This window comes from Castanea sativa, chromosome 8 (assembly GCF_040712315.1).
Source record: "Castanea sativa cultivar Marrone di Chiusa Pesio chromosome 8, ASM4071231v1".
Lineage (NCBI taxonomy): Eukaryota > Viridiplantae > Streptophyta > Magnoliopsida > Fagales > Fagaceae > Castanea > Castanea sativa.
The window spans coordinates 27988500-28013122 of NC_134020.1; the positions used below are offsets into that span (position 1 = coordinate 27988500).

At 35.3% G+C, this 24623-nt stretch overlaps 1 long non-coding RNA gene across 2 annotated transcripts; it reads left to right on the plus strand.

Moving 5' to 3' along the window:
- The first annotated feature begins 3090 nt into the window (after positions 1 to 3090).
- LOC142605597 (uncharacterized) lies at positions 3091 to 12756 on the plus strand. 2 transcript variants are annotated; one of them, XR_012839090.1, is made up of 4 exons: positions 3091 to 3769; positions 5280 to 5477; positions 9785 to 11667; positions 12189 to 12755. It is a non-coding gene; the product is annotated as an uncharacterized LOC142605597 (long non-coding RNA). The 2 variants fall into 2 exon arrangements; XR_012839089.1 differs by lacking the exon at positions 3091 to 3769 and having other exon boundaries at positions 4007 to 5477; positions 12189 to 12756.
- Positions 12757 to 24623: the final 11867 nt, after the last annotated feature.

Sequence of the window (24623 nt, forward strand, 5' to 3'; positions counted from 1 at the left end):
GAGGCCCTGAGCCCATTGGGCCTTGAACTCCAGTTTTGTGATAACGTACGAGACAAGGCCTCAGGCCTATTGGGCCATGGGCCCTCACTTTGAATAACAACACCTGATGTCCTTGGTTCGAACATACCTCGACAACTGGTAAACCCCCCCTCCCAAGGATGCTTCTTCTCGGGATACAAGGTCTCAGCAGTTCAATATTACCTTATGGAATATCGCCGTCGAACAACTTTTTGGAAGCAGGAACCAGTTCCAATGCCATTGCCACAGTCCCCAACGGAACCCCCACTAAGACCACTTTGAAGCGATGGAATTGGACCCCCATCTCCACTAATAGTTAAGAGTAATCATAACATTTCCACTTGTCTCAAGCTATCAATAGGAGAAAAGAATGAGGAACTAGGGTTGCCAATTTTGAAGAGAGAGAGTGAGAACTGAAGAATAATCAGATTAAGAGAGGAGAGTGACAACATGAGGAAGGGTTTGTACAAAGAAGGAGAGTATTTGGGTCGCAAATCATAGTGCCACCCATAGTAGGAAACCCAAAAACTGACAATACAAATAGATTGTGGGCCCATTATCAATTGATTTTTGGCCCACACAGTAGTAAGCTAGTCAAGTATTAAAAGTTCAAGTTTGTTCATTTAATCTTTTTTTTTTTTGGAATACAAGCCAAGCTCGAGCTCATTAACTAAGATTTTATGTTCAAGTTTGACTTATTTTCTTATCGAGTAAGCTCAAGCTTGTTTACAAACTATTTGATTAACTTATTGTTTTCTTATATATTGTGAAACCATGACTAAAATATTTGACCTCTTCATAATTCCATGAAATTCTCCTCTGGATAAACTGTCTATATCATCAATAACATACAAATAATAATTTAATATTATATGAACATGATGCCCTTTTTATGAAATATATCTTCTATTACCTATCAAAAAAAGAAAAAGAAAAAGAAACTATTGACAAACTTATACAATCTAATTTCAAGTCTATATAGATATATTTTTTGACAAGTATACATATAAAAATATAATATTATATACATGTTCATGAGTTTGTTCACGAGCACAATTTTATGTTTAAACTTGACTCTTTAATAATCGAGCCTAAACTTAAGGCTTGAACTTGACTTGTTTTCTAAAAAAAAAAAAAAAAGAATATAAACAAGCATTTTCTCAAGCTGAGTTGAACTGTTTATATACCTATCTAGAGGCAAGCATCTTTGATTGATATATTAACACTGCATAACATATTAAGATATCATTTAATTGAAAAGAAGATTTTTTTTATAATCTAAGTATATATATATATATATATATATATATATATATATATATATAGAGAGAGAGAGAGAGAGAGAGAGAGAGAGACACACACACACACACACATACACACACACACACACACACACAAACACAATATTAGCATCTCTTGGTGGGTTCTAGTTAATTCAACTAGCAATGAAGCCATGACTTGGAGTTAGTTGTCAACAAAGATACAAATTAATTGTATCTTATTACATTACAATGCAATAATTTATGAAGAGGGAACTTGTGCGTCTTTGATGAGTATGTTTACTACTAGGTAGTAAGTGGAAAATTATTTTGTTTAAATTTTTTTAAAGGGAATTGGTTTGTTTATTTTGTGTGTAAAATTGGTTGATTAGATTTTATTTTTGTTTTGCTATTGATAATTTTTGTTGTTGGGTTTACTACTTGTTAATTTTGTTTTAGATTTTAAATCTATAATTTTTTTATGGCCTTTAAGGGGATTAATATTATTGTTGAGGGGGCAAGTGTAAGTTTATTGAACCAAATTGCTAAAATTAATAATATGTTTTAGTATTATTTTAAACAAAATTTGGGGGCCATTGCTCTCCAAAGTCAAATAATAGCTATGTCCCCTTAAATTCAACTAATAAAGTTTTTTATAAAACATTGCTATCTTGGAAAATTATTCCGCATAAAAGTATAATGATGTAGTACTCTTTTTTTTCACGCATGAACGATGAATGTCATAGACTCATAATGAGAGTACTACTGTTGATACGAGAAAGAATAATTACCCATATGTCTTTTACATACATTTTTCTAAGCTAATACTATTACCATAGCCGGCTCTAACATATAAGCAAGAGAAGCAATCACTTAAGGCCTCGGGTAAAAAAAAGGCCCCCTAATTTTAACCGATAGAGTTATTTCTTTCATTTTAATATTATTAATTAAGCTCAAATATTAGCCAATAGATAAAATAGTAATTTTTTACGAAAAAGAATTCTACGTTCACAATATTTTTCACATTACTTTCACAATAAATTCTAAGTAGTAGGATGTTACTAGTTGTTATTGGTGGTTAAAAAAATAATTTCATTGGTGGGTTCAAATTAAAACTAGTACCAACTTAATACCTAGAATTTGTTGTGAAAATATTATGAATTTAGCACTCCTAAAAAAAAAAAAGCAATACACAAAAAATTTCACAAGATTTTTTCACAACAATTGAGTTGACAAATTTTTACTAATTCTCATCTAGATCCACCACTAATGTCACTTTTTAACTTAACATTATTAATCTGTCACATCAACAGATGTGAAATATTTTGTCAATTTTTTTGCGTCTATAGACATTCTCAAAAAAAAAAAATTACAGGTGGTTCATATTAATTAGTAATTTTACATTTAATAAGATTATAAAATTTAAACAATATTTAAATTATTATTTTTAAATATATAAAATGTTTCATTTTATTTTTCGCCTTAAGCTCTTAATGCATAAAGCCGCCCCTTACTATTAGTAACATTGAGTTTAAATGAGTAGACGTGACGCAGTTGAACATGATGCTAATAATGCAAAAGTCCAAGTCGAAACTGTTTTTGTACAGAGTTTTTGGTATCTGGCCAGCCGCTGTCAATTCCTTCCATGTGAAGTGCTTGTTACAACCCCGAGGGCCGGCTTTGTGTATAAAATATTCCCAAACGCCAGCATTACACCACAATTTTGTCATGTTTCTTACTTTTGCTAAATGTTACTATAGTCTCTTATATATATCTATCTCAATTTTCTACATCTGTATCAGTGGGATGGGCCTGTATTCCTCTGGATCTTTATTCTCTTATATATACTCAGCTTATAGTGGTTAGCCACTAAACTAAACTGTTTCTTTATATATACATACCCTCTTTCTCCTTTCTCAAACCTCATATGCAATAACTTTCTCTATCTTTGATAGGTTTTGTTGATCCAAATCTCAATTTTCATTTCTTATTATGTGTATTTAATGAAAGTATACCCTTGTGGTTTTTACTTTTTTTAGTCAGGTGGGTATTGCTTGTGTATATAGTTGCATAATGATTAATTGGGTTGTGGATTTTTTGCTTTTTTATAGTTGTTGCTACTTAATAGTCGTCTAGCTAGTCCTTTCTTTACTTTTACCTTATGGGGTGGTCTTTTAAGGGTTAGGGTTTGTACTTTTTCACCTGCATGGGAAGATCAACAGTCAGTATTGGCGGGTGCAGCATCATTAAGATTCACAGACTTTAAGGGCCTCATTGAGTGGGATAGCTAGCTAGCTGGTACAAGTGGTCTCTTACTGGAAAGGTTTCTTTCTCATGTGGGAATCTTGATGATGCTGCATCAGCAAGTATGTGGCTATACCTATTCTCCACTTTTGGATTTCTAAGAGACAGATTTCTCAGTTTTGATCAAGGTGATGACCTGGTGGGAGTTAGTATATGTGAAAGGATTAGGCCGACCACAAAGTTTGAAGGTAATAGTAACTATTTTGTTCTTTTTTCATTTTTAGCACTGAAAAGTGAAAACTTTCTTATTTGGCATTAATCATACTTTTTGTCAATTCCATGTTGCAACTTTTGTTTTTACTACTCTGGTGTTGCTACTCAGTTTTTAGTTTTTACAATTACAAGCTAAACAGCAATAGTAATCAGAGCTGGGATTTTTTTAAAAAAATTCTTCGATTTTTTTTTTGTTGGGGGGAGGGGGGGGGGGTTGTTTCTGGTTAAAACGAGTCTGTGTTAATAGTTTTTCCTACGTTGGCGCTATAACATGAATTTGATATTCTTCCTAGAATAAGCTGATTGAATAACTTTGGTTCTTACAACGGAAAACTCAAAATTCTCCTTTTTCTGTCATAAAATTATAAATTTTGGAGGTAAATTTTGTAGTTCTTTTGCTTGTCTGATATTCGGTTGCTTTTTTCTCCATGTTTTGTTTTGGAAAGACTTAGGCCTTCCTACGAGGATGATACAAACAGAGTTAGAGGCCTTAATTACTACTAGGATGAAGTAGTTCATATTATGTCTTGCTATGTCGATCTTCCTCTCTTTTTTTTCTCATCAATTTGGAGGAGTTAAGGAGTTAGAGATTTCACTTAATAAAGAGGCCACTAACTGTCTTACTATAATCTATTAATGCAACGTATATAGTCTACCAAAAGAAAATCATATAAATAGTTTTGAATCAATTTAGTTTGTAATTAACATAAGCGAGTCCTTCTAAAGTGATTTTTGGTGCAATGGAGAATGTATGGAAGTAGATCAATAATTGAGGATGGCTTGCAAAAATAGATAATGAATTAGTGAAGGATGACGTTAGAGAATATATAGTTGGGTAAAGTTCCAACAACTTAAGCTAGCTCTCAATAGATTGTCGTATCTTAATAAGTAGAATTTATTATTTCTTAAACCTCACTTGATATATCAAATGTACCCAAAATTTAATTTAAAAAATCATTACTTTGAAAGAAGTTTAATCATATTTTATTAGATTTTATAAATGGTCACCACATATTATATCCTTTACGGATAACTCACAAGATAATGATCTAAGCAGAATATTTTGTGTAGTATATATATTGTATTTAGATGTTGATTTTTGTAGATAAAATTCTCTTCATATGTTGTATTACTAGGTAAGCACATTAAATACAAAAGCAATTACTAATTATATGAACAATACAAAGACCAGGTGGTCATTTTTCTAAAATTTCTTCATTTAGAATCACTTTATGATATGAGAGCCATCATGGCCTTACTTGCACATTTTTAACTTTACCCATAAACCCTTAACCTATTATCAAAAAAATAAATCCTTAACCTAAGAAGACACAAATCATATGGGTTTAATTGAAAGCAGGAGATATGCTTGGCTTTCTTTATGGAAGATTTCTAATGCCCAAAAGATTTGTGACTACCTTAATCTGCTAACGCTGCATACGAGAAACATTTTGTTGAAAATAATGACTTTGCATTATGGACAAGGTAAAATCGCCTACTCCACGGTTGGATTGCCGGTATCATATCAGAAGAAGTACTTGAATTATTTGGTGGACTAAACACTTTCAGCCAAAGGACAAAAGCTTTAACAGCTCACTCAATCACAGACAGATAGAATGATGTTTGGACCAGTTTGGTGCATGTCCTAATTCTGCAGCTTCACCACATATGGCTTCAATAATGGTAAGCTAGAATCTAGCATTCCTTATTCTTGTTTTGATAAAATAATGGTGGGAAATGATGAAATCTTAGACATTACACATATTTGGGGATGTAAACTTAAAAGTATAGGAACTAATTAAAGAGTCAAAACTCAAAGATGTTCTTGTGGTTTCGATAATTTAGAAGAATTTATTATCAATTAGTCACTATACATGTCAATTCCCATATAATGTTGAATTCTCAAATGGTTTTGTGATAAAGAACAAGGTGACAAAGAAAGTGATTAATTTCCTGAAGAAATAGATCTCAAGCCTTGTATGAACTGAACTGAACTCACAACATGGTGAAGCATTTTACTCTAATAGATAACAAATGGTGAGTGATGAAGTTTGGCATCAACACCTTGAACATCCCAGTTACAGATTAGCTAGTATGAAAAATAAATTAATTTTCAGCCAAAACAAATTGTGGAAGTATATTTAGTTGTTGTCACATTGCTAAATATTAGTGTAGGTTTCCTTTATTTTTTTTTATCACTCCAGATTATTTAGACCCCAATCAAAAAGTTAAGAGTCTAGCCAACACACTCTCATTCCTTATTCATATTCCGAGTCTTCGTCCTTCATGCCTTCAACTGAGAGTCAACTTCCTCATTCCACATTTAACCTAGCCGAGCTTTTCACTCCACCTCTCTTGCCACCATTTCAAAGGACCCTCACCTCACATAACTCATGCACCAGTTCCTGATCCAACGACTATTCTCCATCATCTTCTCATGACCCACCATTTACTCAATCAAAGGTGGGAAATACCAAACTCAAGTATGTTCCATGCTTCCTTGGGTGTTTCTACACAAGGAATCCTGCAAAATTCATCTGAGGATATCCTTATCCATTCAATCATGGGCTAATCCGGCTTCTTCCAACCTTTCTGTTTGTTCTATTCAGACATCTTAAATCAGATTGTTTAACTTAATATATTAGCCAAGTGATTACTTAGATTAATTATTTAGATATAAGTTAAACAAGCATATATATCATATCATGCATAATAGCAAAAAAGTAAATAACATCTCGATATGATGATTCAGGAAACTAATAAAACAAACCGTTTCAAGGTAAAAACTTGAAGAGGATTCGACCTAACTATTCTCAAGGTAAAACAAATCCACTATAAGAGAATCCAAGTTTTTATAATCAAATTTAGCTTTAAATCTATTACTACCTCAAGTATTAACTTACTAACACGATCACATGCAAGTTCTGAATCCACAAGCTCCTTTTCTTCTTAGATTTACAACAACACAAGCACCCACACTTGTGACTTTGAAATCCCACTCAAAGGTTTTAGATTATTAGGAGATGTTGATTTTTGTAGCAGCAACTAAGTTCTACCACCGCTTGATTGTAGATCTTGCTCTGGTAGACGCTTATGTAATTAGAAGGTACAAAACCTTTCAGATCTCATAAAAAGTAACACACAAGTCTTCCAAAAGTCTGAAAAACATAGCTAGGATTTCCATTTTATATGTGGACAAGTTAAATTGAAACCCTAAACGTTTTTGCGGGCTTAGGCCTGATTTAAAATTTTGCGAAATTTCTTTTTCTGCGATTCTCGATTGATTGGGCCTGATTCTCGATTGATCAATTCTAATTCTTAATCGATTGAGCTTTACAGATTCTGACTCCTCTTTTCCGCAGTCAGCTCGAACTTAAAGGTTGAAACATACACCTTTGAGCATTGTCTAATACATAGATTAGACATGTTTTGTTCTCAGTTTGCAAACACATACAAAATATGATTCTAAACATTTAATCCTAAATCTTTAGAACCTAACACTATCTCAACGGACATCCAAATATGGACATCAATTGATTTGAGGAACACACACATGCAAACCTTCTAATATGCATGATTGTTACTATCGAAGTGTGGATTGAAACATTTAGTGATTGAGAATGCTCAATCACAACTGGGGTCATGAATCAAACTTAGGAAATAAATCTACAAAATCAGTATACCAAGCTTTGATACCAATTGAGAACAATCAAATCTAAGTTGATTAATATTTAGATCCCAAATTTTAGATTACAACTAAGATATTTTAGGCTAATCTAGCGGTTAAGACCAAATTAAGGTGATTGAAAAATTAAACTTCGGAAGGATGATATGCTAAGCATGGATAAGAAAATAAAATGTACAATCCACATAATTAAATGAAAAGCACAATAACACAGTCATAACACACGTGTTGTCATAGAAGAAAACTTGACAACCAAGCAAAAAAACCTCTCTATGACCTTATCGCTGGAACAATCCACTAGAATAGATAGTTAGTTGTAGTATATAATAATCACAAAATGCTCTAAGCCTAGTGGTATCTATGTACTCAAGCCCTCCAAATCCATACTCGTAACCAACTCCACAAGTCCTTTCTTTACTAGTATAGCATCTGAATCCATGATTGAGCTCCAATGGCATCTTCAACCCACCATGTCCAATGATTTCCCAATTAAACACCAATCAACTCTCACAACTTGGAAGGTAGTGAAGGAAGTGATGTTATTAATCTCCTTTCATTATATGTGGAGAGGGAGAAGGTAGAGAGAAATAGGGTTTTAATCTTAGGGTTTATCTCAGCTCTCTAACTCTTTGAAGTTACAAAATTTGTGGGAAATGAAGCTTAAATAGATAGGTAAGGGGTTGGTACTATAGAGAAGTTTGTAACTAATTTCTCTACTCTGAAAGTATCTCTCAAGCCAATGTCTTCAGTGTCCAGTGAAACACTTGGGTAATTGCTTTTCAAAAACCAATTTAGCCTGACACCACAATTTCACTTGAGCGAAATCCTTTAACTTGCAATTCTGAATTCCAACTTCCACCATCTTTAAATCAATACAAAATTAAATCCCCCCCCCCCCCCCCCCCCCCAAATATTACAACACAATGTTCATTAAAAAGATAAAAAAAAATTATAATCAATTTGTCATAGAGTTTGCAGTAACCTCTCTCTCTCTCTCTCTCTCTCTCTCTCTATATATATATATATATATATATATATATATATATATATATATACAATTTGACTTTCATAGAATTTATATATTCCATGACACCAGGATTAGGGGTTATGATCTTCTAGCCTTATTGTGGTGGATTTATTAACTGAAAAACAACAGTTTTACATAATTAATGAACCTGACCAAAGTTTCGCCCAATATATGGATTGTCCTTTCGTTTATCATTATTTCCTTTAGGGTACTATATAGCTTCACTCATTTGCCTATTTGAGATAATCTCATATCCAAACTTAAATTGGTTTCTGGTACATGACCTTACCATAAGAATTTGGTAGATAATAGACCATGGTTTTAAGGTTGTTGTATTCGATTAAGAGACTTGCAGTTTAATTAACAGCTTTCTAATATTTAAGGTTCAAATCCTCTACCACAACTATTAACGTATCAAATAAAAAAAAAATTTTATCATATGAGGTTTATTTATAACTCTAAGAGCACTCACAATAAGGTTGCTAAAATGACTAAATAGTCATTTTAGCAACCAAAACATCAAAAATATACACTACAGCAAAGAAGGTAAATTTTTTTTTTTTTTGACTAACTGTTACAGTGGGCTGCTATCTCTAGCAACCCACTACTGCTAGAAGGTATAACAAAAAATTATTTTTTATTCCCACACGTTTCCATTATCTCCTTGTCTCACTCTCAAATGCACAATTCACTGCCCTTTCTCCCTCCAATCTCTCTCTGCTTATCCCTCTCCACCAAACCCACCACACCGATCAAGAACCTAATCCGCCCGGAGTCCGCCGCGTGCTTCCATCCCAATCCGCGGGTAGGTCAATCAGTGCAGTGGGTAGCTAGTATGGTGGGTGGGTCGCTTGCTGTCATGGGTCATTTGTTGGTGTGGCTGGGCGCTTGCTGTCGTGGTTGTGTCGTGAGTTTTTAGAGTGGTTGGGTTGTCGGTGTGGCTGGGTTGTGGGTGTCGGTGATGGTGGCTATGACTTTGCTCTGGTGGTTTGTGGTGGTTGTTTGTGTAAGTTGTAGTTGTTTATTATATTGAATATATTATTTTATTATGTTTTTTATATTATTTTAATGTGTTGAATGTTAAAATAAATTCTTTATTGTAGGGTATATTATAAAGTGGATTGTTAAAATAGATAAAGTGGTTTTTTGAGTTGTTAAAAGCTAAATTTTATAAATGTTTTACTGTGAATGCTCTAAGCCATTAAAGTTGAAATACATAAATCCTCTACATTCTTCTTGATTTGGTACTTCTCTTTATTGCTTCTTGAATATTTTCAGGAGGTAAGGGAGGGAGGGTAACCGGGTAAGGTTTATGGAATGCTAAGTGCAATGAGAATGGTGGAAGCGCTCTCTACAGAACCAAATTTTGTCATGATGCCATTGTCTTCGCTATTGATATAACACCACACGGTATGTGATACTGATTCACCTCAGCTTTACGTGATGCTAATACTGCTAACACTCAGACAGGTAATGAAATTAGATACAATGATTGTACAAGTTTCATATTGGCAAAATTCAAAAGAAAAATGATGAACGGTGACCAAGATATGAAAATGGTTTTTATGTTGTGGTTTACCCTCCTGATTACTAGATAACGGAGACTATCCAGACAGACTGAAGCTTAATATATTATGATAGTTTAAAGTACTACCAAGTGCATCAATGCCTTTGTGATGTCACTGCGCAACATGGTTGTTGATTCCAATGTTTTCTATAGCAAGAATTTATCAATATTCACTTGAGAAAAATTGTCCTTTAATTAAGAAAGGAAAATGTTTGGTAAACATCCCTTAACATTCATAGTACACCAACTCCCAAAAAAATAAGGAAAATCGTGTTTTGAAGTCATTTTTCCTTATTTTTGGAAAGTGTGTACTCTGAGTAATGGATATTTTTCTTAAAAAAAATGTGTGTTTCGTTTTCATCTGCAAGAAGATGATTTCTTTTTCATCTAAAATGTGTGTTTCTTTTACATTCTTGTTTCTTTTATTTTCTTTTTTGAAAATTTAGCTTCAATGAAAAGACAAATAGTTAAATTGATTCTATTTATTTCAAACCATCTTTTTGGCAAGTATGCACGTCAAATTATCATTTGGCCTTTTGTTAGATATGGTGGCTCATTTTATAAATTAGAATGTAATTTCTTTTTTTGGAGAAATTAGAATGTAATATTGATCTTTAGTATAAAGGAGCAAGTGGAGTGCATGTAGAAACAATATATCGGCTTCCAATATTTATACATACCTGGGGACTTAGAAGCAGAAAGAAGATAGCCCAACTTGCAATCTCATGGATGGGACATGCTAATATGGAGCCTACTAATAATTGGAATTCAAAATCTACCAAGTCACGTTATTCAATAATTAAGACTTTTTTATGCATTTTGTTATTCTCTATTTAAGCACAATTCTCAATTCTGTAAAACAACTTTGGGATTGGTAATACATTTTTATTTTTTAGTTTTATAACTAGTGTTGACTTTAAACACGCTTGGTGCTAACTCCTAGCAACCCTAGATGTTTACTCCTAAGTTTTATCCCTTATTTCTCCGTTGGTTATTTTTCATTCACATTATTTTGGTTGTCTTGCATCAAGAGTATGAGTGGTATATCAGGAATTCCAATGTACCAAGTTATGGGGTTTTGACCAATTATGTACATGTTGCAAAGTTTGTAACATGTACATACTGTGTTAGAAAAAATTTCCATCCTCGTGGGGATATGCAGGTAAAAGTTTATGTTAATTTTTTCTCGAGTTTGATTTATCTTCAGTACTTTTTTAATTGAAATTTTATTTTATTTTAATAAAAAATTGTCACATCATCCATTAACTAAGTAAAGGGTAAAAATTAAAATCCATTACCACTTGCTTTTATGTATTTAAAACAAAATGAAACTTCCAGTTAAAAAAATATCGAAGGTAAGCCAAACCCTTCTCTCTCACTCTCTCTTGATTTTTCATTAAATTGCTTAAATTGACAATCTTCTTCTTCTTCTTTCTCTCTCTCTCTCTCTCTCTCTCTCTCTCTCTCTCTTGTTTGTAGGTTTTGGTTTTTGCTAAATTTCCCCTAACTTCCATCATATGCTAGGAGTTCTGTCAATGGAAAAAAGTAAAAAACCATCAAGTTCAGAATTCAGGAATTGCCAGAAAAGAATGAGGTAAAAGTTTTTTCTACTGTGTATAGATTTTGCTAAGAATACTTTGAAGAACGCAGATAGGAATTAATGTGAAATGATCACCCTGTTCCAAATACCGAGTCTTATTTTGCACTTTTGGTGATTTCACCTGTAATTTTTTTCCTTTTGAAATAAGTTATTTAATGTTATGACTTAAATTGATTTAATCAGACAAGCATGATAGTTTCTGGGCTTTTAAAATCTAATAGTCTACCACTTTTCAGATAAGTTAGACCAACAGATGGAAATAGCAAGAGAAACCAACCAGTTGAAATATAAAACTCTTGGCACCAGTAGTTTCTTGGTTCTTAATTTTGTTTTTCCCATTTTCCTCTCTTTTTAAATGGAAGATTCTTCAGTAAAAAAAAAAAGAAAAAAAAAGGAAGATTTTTATTTTTTCATCATGTCTATTGTTTATTTCACTCTTAATGGATCTTATTTGGGCCCAAAATTATATCAAAGCAAGGGACCCAACCCTTAAAAAGTATTATCTGTGGATCCAGGTCCATCAGCTGACTGTCCTAGAGCCCTTTTTTATGTGGGGAAGGAAAGAGAGCAGGAAGCTGAAAATTTAAATCATGGACAACATGACCAAAAGGGAGCGAGAGAGACCCAGAAATCCCCAGTTTGAAAAACAAAATCATTTATTATGACTTGTGTTCGTATATTACTATTAATTATACACTAATATAGAGGCCAAATTCAAACGTCATTCTGACAATATTGTCTACGATAAACAATAATTTTTTTTCATATGGACCTAAGTCATCCAATAATGACTGTGAAGACTGATTCTTCTTTGTCTGATTTTTTTTTTAAAAAAAATTATTGAAAGAGAATTTTGAAGTAAAAAGTTAATAGAATGGACCATATATAGGACCAAATTATAGTAAGTATACATAGAGTAAAGTTTGACCTGTTTTGATTGAGTGTAGTACAAAGGTCCACGTTTATAAGGTGCACCTCTCCCACCTCCATGACCGCCCTTGAACAGCTCACATGTTAGCATGTGGGCAATCCAAGTGCTACTCTCAAAGCCCACATGACTAAGCTAAGCAAAACATGTTCACATTTTCCACCACCAAAAAAAGAAAAGAAAAATGAAAAAGAGTTTAAGAAAAGTTAGAAGATGTATTATATTTAATATTCTGACCATAACAATACATGTGACATTATTTTGACCCAATTCAGGATTTGTTTGACCAATCAAATTCAAGATTCATTTTTCATTTTAAAAATTGATCATATCAAATAATGAGAAATTTTATAGCCACTTCTTTTTTTTAATTAAAAAATAGGAATATCAATTACAGATATAAATTGGTATAAAAAAAATACTACTATAAACATATTAGTTCATTGGACATCTTTGAACCGACCCAAACCTACTACATCCCTTACATAATATTGATAAACAAAAGAAGGATTTTATTACTCTGGTGTTTTGTTCTCTACCAGTCCTATCCAAAATGTTAATACATCCATTCGCTTTACAATACATGTGACAAGGATGCACCTTCCAATCCCTGTCCAAAAGGAGTCTAAATCTTCTGTCCTATTTTTCTTGCTCCACTCTATACTCCACCAATAAAAACATGCCACATATTCTCAATCCATCCAACCACCATTACTCAACTACCAAATAAACCCAACAATTCTGAAACCCATGCAAGCCAAACGTGTTAGGTGTGATCATTCAGAGCTTGTATATAAAAGGGTTAAAGTATAACCCCTTCAAGACTCTAGACTTTCAAAACAAACCAAAAGTGCTCTCTCTTTCTCTCTATGTGTTACAATTTTGGCATTTTGTTATGGATTCTGATACATGCATTAGATTCAAACGAAGAATCACTAATATTGGAGACGAACAAAAGATTTAACAAACAACAAAGATAGAAAGATTTAAAATATTTGGATTTGAGAAAGACATAGTCTTGTAAAAAAAGAGAAAGACATAGTCTTGCTTTGAATGATGGTGATTCTAGACCTGTAGGTGTTTTTGTTGGAGTGATGGTGGTTGGCAAGGGGCAGTGACGGCTTGGATGTCCGGTGTGGAGTAGATTGGGTGATGGTGGTTTCCGTGACTAGAGAATCAAAGGGCGATGGCTAACAATGCCGGCATGTTTGGTGGCGGTGAAGGGCGGTGGTGGTGGTAGGAAGTGTTTGGGTTTTGTTTTGTTTTATTTTATTTGGTAGTTACAATAGAAATGATAAGTCAATAATAGTAGTATTTAATTCATTAGGTGAACATATGACAAGTTTTTATTAGTGGAGTATAGAGTGAAGCAGAAAAAGTGGGACAGAAGATTTGGATTCGTCCAAAAGGTCTTTGCAATCCAACACAAGAATAGACAAAACAAGATCAAAGCAAATGAAGCTATGGTCGGTATGGTGCTACTAGAAAGGATTTTCAATCAAGCTTGTTAATTGTTGCAAGAGTTCTAAATAGCCTGCTTGACCCCTCCAAAACCTATCTGCCCCACTAGGCCTACTTGGAAACCTTCTGATCCTAGTGAATTGAAAACGAATTTTGATAGGGCCATTTTTGTAAGCTCTCATGAAGTAGGTATAGGGGTGGTTGTTCGAAACTCTCAAGGAGAAATCATGGCGGCTTTGTCTGATAAAATTCTCATGCCATTTTTTATACTAGTATTTATAGGACTTCCCCTATTTGTGACATTTTTTTTATTCCAAAATTTCCCTACAGTCTATGTTTAAGTAAGGGCTAAACTTGAGGATAACACTATAAAAATATAAATTTAACTCTCACCTAAAATATTTCCTACAAAATAGGATCACTATTCCACTAACCCACTTCTTCAAAGCAACTATATTAAAAAAAAAAAAAAAAAAAAAAGTTAAACAAAGAAAAAAAAAAAAAGTTAAACAACCTCAAGTTGCTGTTGTTGTTTTTTTTTTTTTTTTTTTTTTCCTTTAAAAAAAAATCATCCTCACTTTTATCTTCCTATCATTTTTTTTTTTTAAATCCTAAAGTTTATCCCAAAAAAACGAAGAAGATATATACACATTTGATTACAATTTAAAATGCTTTAAACTTCTTTTTAAAAAACTAATTGCTCTTAACTTCTTATACTTATCTCTATATATTTAGAGGATTGGGAAAGTTAGTTATCACTTTCTCAAAATACCCTAATTTAATTAGATAGTCTTACTCTTAAAAAATAAAAATTAAGGATAAAACTGTAATTGAACAAAAAAAAACTGCAATTTCCTCTCAATAACTTCCCACTAAATGAATACTTTCCTAATAGTCTAGTAACAGTGGTTACCAACAAACTTCTCCTAAACTCAAGCACCATTTTTTTGCTCTCAAAAATTTAATAAAAAGATATGTGTACGGATTTTTTTTTTTTTTTAAATTTTAATTTCAACTTTTGATTTAACTCTTACCCAGTTAAAGTTTTTAGTTCCAGTTTGAATTCCAACGTCTAAAAGGTTTTAGTTCTAGTTAAAATTCTTTTTATTAAAAAATAATAATAAAGAAAAATATTAACAATTATATATAGTTTTAAACCTTTTTTCCCTCTTTCTCACTCTCAAATATATTTCTTTATCTATATATATCCCTTAAAATTAGGCACTTCCATTTCTCTTTATTACTTCTGAATGGCAAGTCAGTTGCCAAAATCAAACATGAATAAATGTTTCTCTTTCTCCTATTTAATCTTAAAAAAAAAAAAAAAAAAAACCCTCTTTTTCTCTCTCAGAGAAAGGAGTAGCCCTTCCTACAAGGTGATTTTGTTTCTTTCTTTATTGTTTTATTTCCCATATGATTTTGATTGTTGTATAAGATTATGATTTATTTGTTATGGAAATTGTAAGAAAAAAAATTTTAAATAATAAACATTGTATAATAACTATTTGTAGGATTATAGGAGCAATTTTAGCTGTTGTATATATGCTTTTATGGTACCAAAAGAAAGAAACTAAGTACCGAATGAGATCAAAGTCAATGAATAAAAAAGGTTCGAGAGATGGCATCATTTTCTTACCCTATTTGTTTTTTTTTCCCTTTTTTCTAATTGAATTCTCTTTAAAAGTTATTATTTTTTGTACATGAGTGAGTTACATGTGTTAATAGATTCTATTTTTGCATTATTTTTGTAATTTTGTAACATTGAACTATATAATTTTGGGTATTTTTTTTTTACTTTATTTTATTGCAATTGATTTGTCCATGATTATAAGTCCTATAATGGAAGGACATGAAAATAGGGAATATCAAGAAGGATGAAATCCCTGTAAAAAATGAGGTCATGAGTCAATGCTTAGTATTTGTAGAAAAATTTGTACCCCAAAAAAGAAGAAGAGAAATTCTCATCGCACGCGCAGATGAGGCTAGTTAGTGCTTAAGGAGCGTACGATGAGGCTAGTTAGTGCTTAAGCTGGAGACTTTGGTTGCTAGAAGAGCTGTTTCTTTCATCCACAAGCTTGGCTTTCACAATTCCAGTTTTGAGGGTGATTCAAAAATATTGGTCAACAATCTTTGTCACAAAAAGTTGCTACACTCTTCGTTTGGTCTCCTTGTTTAAGAGTCTTTGTCTTTGTCTTATGCTAACTCTTCACTAAGTTTTTCTTTTATATTTTTTGACAAGACAATGTTTTAACTCGTGCCTTAGTAAAAAAAAATTAGGATTTCTTTTCTTGTATTTGTTTGTATGGGGTATGTTCCATCAAACCTCCATGATTGTTATGTTATAGATCTTTTCACTATGAAATAAAAAAGCAGATGTGTCTTTCTTCTAAAAAAAAAAAAAAACAGAAAATAATCGTACCTTGAGTTGTTAGTTAAAAAATAACTAAAGAAGAATCTGATTCTAAAATTATATTTCAGTGTCCTACTTCCCAAGCCATATTGAGCCCTTGTCTTACTACCCATAATTTAGCTGTATTATTGAGGCTAGTTCCTTACCTGATTGAGAATCGATTGATCCACTTGCCTTCACAGTTTCTGTGTGAAGGTAATCGAAGCAAAGATAATCAATAAAGGAATTTTTAATCTAATTCTAAAATTAGATTTCAATGTTCTCAAGCCATATTATATTGAGCCCTTGTCTTACTATCGTTAAACCCATTAAAAGTTGTCACATGGAAGCGAAGATAATTGATAAAAGGATTTTTATTTATTCATTTTTTATTTGTTGAGGTAATTGATAAAGGAGTGTTGAATCTTCTTTAACCGAACAAAGTTCTATTGTCATTAGGCCACCTTAATGTATCATGTCTAGTACCATGAATGTGAAACAGGATACCTTTGATAATATTTTGAATTATAATGTATCCCAAGTCCCAATCATTTCTAGTCCAGATAAAGAGACCGTCCTGGACATGATCTAAGCGAAAGTAATGGTCCCGATATGAGTTGTTGGAGAGCCCCACAAGTTAGCCACTGGTCGAACCATAGCTTTATTTAGGAGCCATGCCCTAGTTTCCATCTTAGACCCTTTTTGAAATAGGAGCATCCTACTTGTACTAGGATAGATTTCCATATGTGAGAACCCCTGTAAGATTTCGAGGGCATTTTAGGCAAGAAGAATGGGGAAAGTACTTAGATTTCAAAATCATAGCCCAAAAAGTGTGTTAGGGTTAGGTTTATAATCATTAACCATGTTATTATGTGGGGTCTACTTGAACCTTAAGGCTCCACATGCTCTGGCCTCTGGGGAGTAGTTATGAGATGCAGGTCTATTGGTGAAAATTGGAGTTCCTAGATAAAACCCTAGCCATCGATAAAGTACTGTAAGTTGGTTTGTCCTTTTCATATTTCAACTCAAAAATTTTCCCCATAAATGAGTTTGAATCCAATGCTTAGGATTTTTCTACTTGATATGGAGGTGACATTAATAAAACAGTAAAACTTAGAAAAGAATTTACTGAAAAGTCTTACATTTTAATGACAATTAATAGTAGTTGATGAATAATGGTGTTTTTTTTTTTTTTTGGAGTGGTATTAATAAGGATGTTTATTACTTTACTTACCGGCTAAGTTAAAATGAATTGGGATCAACACAAGCCCCCATAGAATGACTTTTAAACAATCTTCATATTAATATATAGGAAGATAGAACATCTAAATCAAGAAATCCGTACATCTCAATAGGAGTTTAAACTCTTTGTGACTACTATCGCATATGCTTAATTAATTATATCCTTTAAATTATTCCAGGTGATGTTGAAAATTCTAGACAAGTTATACTTTGTAATAAGCTCTAATATTATTGTAAGTGCACAATTTGAACCCGGTCCAATCACTAGATGAACTTAGGCCCAAAGAGTCTTATACAATGAAATTTGTAGAGTTTGAGTTTGAAATCTAGGTTAGGGATATTGGAGAGCTAATAAACAGACTAGAATGCTGCAATCTATACAAATAATAGAGGAATATGATAAAAAACTCTCATCGAACGTAAGCCGAGGACCACTTGTATTGTCTTTCTTTCTCTAAGCAAAAGATTACAATTGATCTTCCAATTTTTTCTTCGTCCCCATCTTCATACCTCTCCTGTCCTCTTATATCCCTCTTCTTCTCTTTTTTCTCTCCCACATGTCGCACAAATTTTCCTCCTAGATACTTGTCCCATCCATTACCTTCTTGAAATCTTCAAATAATAGCTAGAAGGCTGAATATTACTGTTCAGAGGTCATTCCTCTATTAATGCGGCCAGGGAGGTAGATGCAAGGCCTTTAATGCGGTGGTAGCAGCTTTTTTTCTCAGATATTTCTCGCACGTTCCTCTTTCTAACGAGTGCTTGGATCACGCCTTTACCCAACAGATTTTTCAAAATTCTATCTCTAAATCCTTTAGCACGTCTCATGGCCTTTACTGGGCCCGTCCGAGGAGATACTCCTCCTCGGACAATTCCTCTGCCCCTTGTAGCGCGAACTGGCCTATAGGCCCCAAAGACTCTGATTAAATAGACTTATACCAACAAACCAAGCCCAAGGCCTAAATGTGCATTTAAGGATTTTTACCCCCCACAATAGCCCCTCAAAACTTCATTTTTCCCCCCATTCGAGGAGAGAAATGGAGTTTTGAACCAACAGCGCACCCTCCACACACTTTGCATGCCGCCACATGTGTAGGGGTCCTTTCGTTCCTTTAAAACCGCCCCTGAAGCTTCGAAACTTGGAACACTCGCATTAATGACTGCAAGTTACGTCTTGTTCCCCACGTTCAACGGTGAGATACGCATCCAACGGTCCGGGTTTGCTCTAAAAATTTGGGCGGGATAATTCTGATTCAAGGCCGCCTCCCACACGCCAAAACGCCTAGGAAACCGAATCTCCATCCATCCTTTCAGAAATCAATCAAGTCTAAGAGTTACTCACTCTCTTTCCTCTCAAGAAGCTCGTGAAGAATCGCCTAACTTTTTCCCGTAAGTTCTCAACTTCCTTTACTCATTTCTCCTCGACTTTTGTCCTCGGCCACCAACTAGACTCTTCCCCTTCTCTAAACTTTCATTCTCACTCCCACCAGATGGGTAGATTTAAGTATTTAGTAGATATCAACACCGGTATGGAGGGTTTTCGGGCCAAATATCATATTCCCCAAGATGTAGGATTGAGATATTGCCCAGTAGAAGCCATAGGTAACGCTAGAAGAAAGGGAGAAGTTATCATCCCCATCATTGCATTCCTAGAAGATGGGATGACCCTTCTTATGAGAAATGTAACCAGCGAATACCTACGTAACCATAGGTTATGCCTAAATCAGTGCATACCAAATGTGTTTAGAGTCTTAGGTTGTGTCGACGCTTTAAATGAACAAATGGGCCTGAACCTCATATGGCACGACGTCGTTTACATGTACGAGTGACATAAACTTAAAAGCGTAGGATACTACCTTAAATCCAGATCTAGCATTGTTAGGCTCATATCCTGTCTTCCTAAATCCAACAAAAGCATGAAAGACAACTATCTTATCGCCTCGGGAAACTGTTCTGACGGTCCTCACTGCCTAGTCGAATGGGGAGACCTAGGTGTGACTTCATAGGAGTTAGATTCCCTAACCTGTGACTTAGTCCCATTAACTTTATCGTTTTTTGTTACATTGCGTATTACTACACCTTTCTTTGATATTTATTGTTGATCTAACCATGCTCGTCTCCTCGGATGTTTTTCACAGATAAACAACACGTACGGTCGCGTCTAAGTCTTTGCAGCGTTGCGGACCTCAATCGCGTTCTTCGATCCGAAGTGTTTGTTAGCGAAGACCTACAAGTGAGAGCAGCCTACCTGATATTAGGATACGATCCTTTATCAGACGATTTCCAAGAGATTGACAACGCGATCACCGCAGGAGACCAACGACGCAAAAGGATAGATATTTCACGACAAGGCTTCCTTTCTGACCACGAACTCCCAGACGACCCCTCCATCATCCTATACTCTCGCCCCATCACAACAATTCCTCTCTCGGCACATTCCCAAACAACAGCTATCCGAGAAGAACTTGTGTCCTCGCAACAATTGTTGGACGAGGAGATTGACCAGTTTCGCCTTAAAGAAGCTAAGAGACCTCGAGAGGATCAACTCGTCATCCTCTCGGAAGAAGAGCACGTGCTTGCAAAAACTTCTGGCATAAAGGGTTTAATAATAGCACAACCCGACTCTAGCTTCGAGGAAGACGACATGTCTACTCTTAGGAAGCTAATGTCTAAGAGGAGCATGAAAGCCTCTAAAAAGGGTACGGTTGAGTCGCAGATCCCTCCCCCACTGCCACCACCACCTCCTCCCTCTGATCCTAAGATTCCCATTCTGGAGCCTAAGAAGAAGAGAAAAACGAGGTCGAGGAGGCAAATATGGAGAGGCAGAAGAAACTAAAGCAGCAACAATAACAGAAAGTAGGCAAAGGTAAGGGATGTACCTCTTCAATAGAGAGTGGGGAGAATCGTGACCTGGTCGAGGTACGCCGTACACAAGCCAACTGGTCTCCCAAACTGAAGCTAGATGGGGCCCCAATCTGCTGCCAATCTAGCATTAGGGCGTTCTAGCAAGGACACGCTCATCACCTAGCTGAGGCTTTGGAACGGCCTCTTCTCCTACTAAAGGACATGGATGCCCTAGATAAGATAACTCAACCACATCTTTTTCTCTCTCTCAAAATGGACTTGGCTTTGGTGAATGTCTCGTATTCACCCTCACCTTACTGCTTTTATTACACTTTAGCGAAAAAATCGTTCACATGTACTTTGAATTTTCTTTAACAATAATGCATATATTTTAATACTTTAACGCAGGCCATACAAGAAGTTTTTGCTGCAAAAAAATGGGTGGAAGATTCTCGGAAGAAGGCTGCAACTGAACTTGAGGTCAGACAGGTGACCGAGAAGGCCTTAGGCTAAGCCCTTGCGGAGAACGAGAACCTAACCAAGCAACTGACAGAGGAGAAGAGGGAGAGAGATGGTGCCAAGGCCAGCCTTAAAACAATGAAAACTCAGGTGGAAGGGCAACGCAAACTTCTACGTCAAAAGGACGAGAACTTGTCCAAAGCCCAACAAGAAAACTCTGACCTGAAGAAAGAGCTTGCTCGAGTGAGGGAAGCGTGGAGGCTGCCAAGAAGGCTGCTTACAAAGAAGGGGTTGAGGCGATAGAAAATCAACTGACAGAGGAGTTCGTAGAGCTATGCAGGGAGTACTGCTAACAAGTGTAGGCAGAAGCTCTGAATGTGGCAGGGATTCCCACGACTTCCGAGTTGAGAAAACCTGAGAACATTTGGCTTCCTCAGGACATCCAAGTGCTCGAAGAGCTTCCTCCTGTCGCACCTACCCACGAGATAGCGCCTTTAACGCATCAATCCATCATTCCAGAGCCCATTCCAACTCCTAAAGAACCTGTTGGTTCTGACAAAGAGAAAGAACAAGGCAACGAAGCCGAGAAGCCTCCAAGCAAGAATGTTGCGCCCAATGTTCCTCCACTAGTGGCAAAAGACAAAGGGAAACAAGTCCAGACCTCATTCGAAGCGGAGCTAAAACAAATAGAGGAGGACATCAAAGCAAAAGCGGCTGCCAGCACATCCAAGCAAGACCCCCTTACCAAGGTTTAAGACCTAGGCCAGTTAGGACTTCAGCCCCTTTTCTCCTGTAATAATTTTTGTATTAGGGCTTTCATTTCCAGTGTATATCTTGACAAAATTAATAAGAAATTTGAAAGGTTTGATCTTCAACTAACTTCCAATCTTCAGTATAAAAATATTAATTCGCTTCTCCTTAGCGCAAAATTACATGAGTGGAATAATTAACTCCACCCCCTAATACATAGTAAAGTTTTTACAACATTTCGATTAGCAGTATTTTCAAATAAAAGTACATACGCTTAGTGTATATATGCGAATTATGCCTTAAAACCATATTATATGTAATACAGCAATACACAATCTAAAACTGAACTTAGCATTTAGTTTGGGGCATAAAGCAATCCATCAAACTTATTGTGGCTCATCAACACATCAACACTCATGAGGCATGGTTTCTGCTAATTTCTTCGAAGTAGACAGTTCGAGGACCCGACGTAACTAAGGTTCTATTTAACAGTCAATAAGATATCAATTTTCACGAGGTATGTGGTCCAAGGACCATGCATAACCAAGTTTCTGTTTGATATTTAGAAATAACGAATTGAAATGTTAATTTCCTCAAAGTAGAAGGTCCGAGGACCTGACATAACTAAGGTTCTGTTCAACAATCAATAAGATATCAATTTTCACGAAGTATGTGGTCTGGGGACCATGCATGACTAAGTTTCTGTTTGATATTTAGAAATAGTGAATTGAAATGTTAATTTCCTCAAAGTAGAAGGTTCGAGGACCCGACATAACTAAGGTTCTGTTTAACAATCAATAAAATATCAATTTCCATGAGGTATGTGGTACAGGGACCACGCATGACCAAGTTTCTGTTTGATATTTAGAAATAGCAAATTGAAATGTTAATTTCCCCAAAGTAGAAAGTCCGAGGACCCGACATAACTAAGGTTCTGTTTAACAATCAATAAGATATCAATTCCACGAGGTATATGGTTCGGGGACCATGCATGACCAAGTTTCTGTTTGATATTTAGAAATAGTGAATTGAAATGTTTATTTTCCCAAAGTAAAAGGTCTAAGGACCCGACATAACTAAGGTTCTGTTTAACAATCAATAAGATTTCAATTTCCACGAGGTATGGGGTCCGAGGACCATGCATGACCAAGTTTCTGTTTGATATTCGTAATAAGTAAATCGAACTGTTACATAATGATAATTTGAACAACGAACGACAAAAGTGCTTTTCATTAATAATAATACCTTCGTAGGTTATTTACATTCCAAGGGCGTTGTACAATTTTTTCATCTAAATCAGCTAAGCGATATGACCTTATGCCCGCTACAGAAATGATTCGGTATGGTCCTTCCTAAGTTGGTGCTAGCTTTCCCCACGCTGGATTTTTGGAAGTAATCATGACTTTCCTCAACACCAAATCCCCAAGCGCTAGTGGCCTTAGCTTCACATGTGCATCATATCCTCGTTTAAGCTTCTGTTGATAATAAGCCAGTTGGACCATGGCGGCCTCTCACCGTTCCTCAACCAAATCCAGGCTTTTCCCCAGGAGGCCATCGTTATTTTCCGGGCTGAAAGAACTCGTCCTTAATGTGGGAAACCCTGATTCTAAAGGTATCACCGCCTCAGCCCCGTAACTCATGGAGAAGGGTGTTTCTCCAATGGATCTTCACGGCGTAGTCCGATATGTCCACAAAACATATGGCAATTTCTCTACCCATCTACCCTTTGCGTCATCCACCCTCTTCTTAAGTCCACTGACTATAACTTTGTTAACGGCATCGGCCTGACCATTTTCCTGAGGATAAGCTAAAGTAGAGTATCTATTTGTGATGCCCAAGTTATTACAATATTTCTTGAAAGCTTTACTATCAAATTGCACGCCATTATCTAAAATAAGTGTGCGAGATACCCCAAATCTAGTGATAATGTTCTTCCAGATAAATTTCTTGGTGTCCACCGTCCCTAATATTTGATAAAGGCTCAGTTTCAACCCACTTGGTGAAGTAATCAGTTCCCACGAGTAGCCACCTTTTGTTTCCCACAACCCTCGGAAAAGGCCCAACTATATCCAGTCCCCATTGAGCGAATAGCCAAGGACTAGACAAATGATTAGGGACACCACCAAGCTGATGAATATTGGGAGCAAACCTTTGGCATTGGTCAAATTTTTTTGCATAGTCCTGAGCTTCTCTCTGTATATTGGGCCACCAATATCCCTAAGTCAGAGCTCTATGGACTAAGGATCTCCCCCCAGTGTGACTTCCACAAATTTCCTCGTGCAATTCTTCCAAAAGTGCCTCCGTTGCTTCAGGGCGTACACATAGCAGGTATGGCCTAGAAAAAGAGCGTTTATACAACTTCTGATCCTTAGACAACCAGAATCGAGGTGCCTTACGATGAATTTTATCTGCTTCAGACTTCTCCTCGGGCAGAACATCGCTTTTTAGAAAAGAAACTACGGGTCCATCCAGCTAGGTTCGAACCTTATTAGATGGATACAGACGGCACTTGCAGTGGTTAAAGTCGGTTTCAGCAAGTCTTCGATGAGGATAATCCTAGGCAGACATTGAGCTGAGGACGTCGCTAAAGTGGCCAACGAGTCCGCATGTGTGTTTCCACTTCTAGAAACATGCGAAAGGATGAAAGAATCAAACTTGGATTGTAAACATTTGACTTGGGTCAGGTACTCTTGCATTCTTGGATCCCCAACCTTCATGGTCCCCGTCACTTGGCCCACAACTAATTGAGAATTTGAGGACATATGAACTGTCTTTCCCCCCATTATCTAGACCATATCCATACCGACTAAGACAGATTCGTACTCAGTCTCGTTATTAGTGGCCAAGAACGCTAATCTTAATGATTTCTCAAAGGTA